This window comes from Plecotus auritus, assembly GCF_963455305.1.
Source record: "Plecotus auritus genome assembly, chromosome: 7".
NCBI classification, from domain to species: Eukaryota; Metazoa; Chordata; class Mammalia; order Chiroptera; family Vespertilionidae; genus Plecotus; species Plecotus auritus.
The window spans coordinates 144,272,026-144,274,005 of NC_137774.1; the positions used below are offsets into that span (position 1 = coordinate 144,272,026).

The 1,980-nt window shown below is 39.6% G+C and overlaps 1 pseudogene across 1 annotated transcript; it reads left to right on the forward strand.

Annotated features, from left to right (window-relative positions):
* The first annotated feature begins 524 nt into the window (after window positions 1–524).
* LOC308253102 (protein YIPF5-like) lies at window positions 525–1,143 on the forward strand (annotated as a pseudogene). The gene has a single exon. The product of its transcript is annotated as a protein YIPF5-like (transcript).
* The last annotated feature ends 837 nt before the right edge of the window (window positions 1,144–1,980 follow it).

Genomic DNA, 1,980 nt, shown 5'->3' on the forward strand with positions numbered 1-1,980 from the left:
TCATTAATGACCCCAGAGTTACTGTTATTTTAGAGACAAAGCCTGAAAGGATCTAGGTAACTAAATCAGTGTCAAACCGCTTAAAAAGTGGAACCAGAACACAATCTCAGTTACTAACCACCATGATAAGTCCTTTCCATTCTTTTCACAGACTTTATAAAACAAGAACCTAGGTCACTTTGTGTATAGTGCTATAAAAAACATTAGGAGGTAAGTCATTGTTCTGTGTACAAAAAAAAACTAGAATTGCATTGGAGTTGCCTTTTAAAAAATGCTGTGGAATTCTTTGGCCTGTGACACAGCAACGGTGCCCTTTCAGGGTCTTAAGCTGAGTTCAGCAGCTGCTGGAGCTATTGTCCCCGCCTCCACATTTGATCATTTGCAATGTTAGGCTTTGATAATTTAAACACAATGTTACAGCATCAATGACTAATGACAGCAGTGCTGTGGTTATGGAGGAAGAAGAGGACCTTTAGCACACAGTAATCTGGCTGTGACTACTGGCAGTAAGCCCCCCTGTCCCTCCAGTCATGATGCAGCCACAACAGCCCCACACCAGGCAGACTTTCCACCAACTCAGACATTTACTCCAACAACTCCTCCGCCATTCTATGGGAACAGCTGGGAGGATGAGCACCTTTACTAAAAGAATTAGAATTAGGTATGGATTTCCACCACATCTGGCCAGAGACGCTAACAGTGTCACAACATCAACAGTGGCAGATGGCAGCATCACGAATGAGACTGCTCTGGCAGGACCCATGGATGTTTGCCTGGCCTTTGGAGCCACATGGTTACTGGCTGGCAAAATCCAGTTTGGCTTTGTGTATGGGGTCAGTGCAATTGGTTGTCTAGGAGTGTTTTCTTTATTAAACTTAATGAGTGTGACAGGTGTTTCATTTGGTGCGTGGCAAGTGTCCTTGGATACTGTCTTCCTCCCATGATCCTACTTTCCAGTTTGCGGTGATCTTTTCTCTGCAATGAATGGTAAGAACCATCCTCACTCCTGGAATTACTGGATGGTGTCATTTTCCTGCTTCCAAAAGTTTTATGTCTGCATTAGCCACAGAAGGACAGCAACTTCTAATAGCATATCCTTGTGCTTTGTTTTACAAAGTCATTGCCCTAATTTCTGTTTTTTGAACTGAATGTATCTGGGATGTGGATATCATTAGGCCAAATACACAAAAAGGACTTTGAACTCTTAAATCGGACCAGCAAACGGCTCCAGCGCAACTCTCACGCAGGTCTAACGCTTGACTATTGGAGCAATGGAAGTAAACATGGGTCTTTTGCTCTTTTTTATGGAACTTCCTAATACTGTATTAGATTTACCTGCAATGGGATTAGCTTTCAGTGTTTGTGCTTATACAAAATAAGAAGTGCTATTTCTTCCCTGTTTCTGCAGCCTTTGATAACCAACATTTTCTTTAAATTAATTGTGATATTTTTGATAGATCTTTTTATCAACTGTGGGAAACTAACCACAGAGCTGATCATCTTTCTTAAAAACAACCAATCATAGCAAAGAAGACACAAGACTTACTGCAAAAATATTTTTGCAAGCAATCAGGAAAGAAAATTGCCTGCATTCTCAAGTCAGATGCACTTCAAGCAAAAAAGTGATCCCAATGTAGAGTTTATGAGTTTGCACTTCAAAAATTTAACATTCCTTTAATTTTTTTTTTTTTTTGCTAAAATTCAGTGATACAGAACTTCGCAGTCTGCCTTATTGTAGACGTGAAATGTGAACACCTGTTTAGATATCAGCATTAACTGAGCTACAGTAACCTAGACCAGACGGACTGATGCTCATAGTTGCATCTCCATGTTTCACAGGAAAAAGAAAATCACTAACCTTTTCTGAAAAAATATTTGAAACGTCACCATTCAGTATTGCAGTTACCAGGGTAAAGTGCATTTGATGCTTATTAAATTTTTCCCAATTAATTTTTTAAAATGTTGTGAGCAGAAATCAAA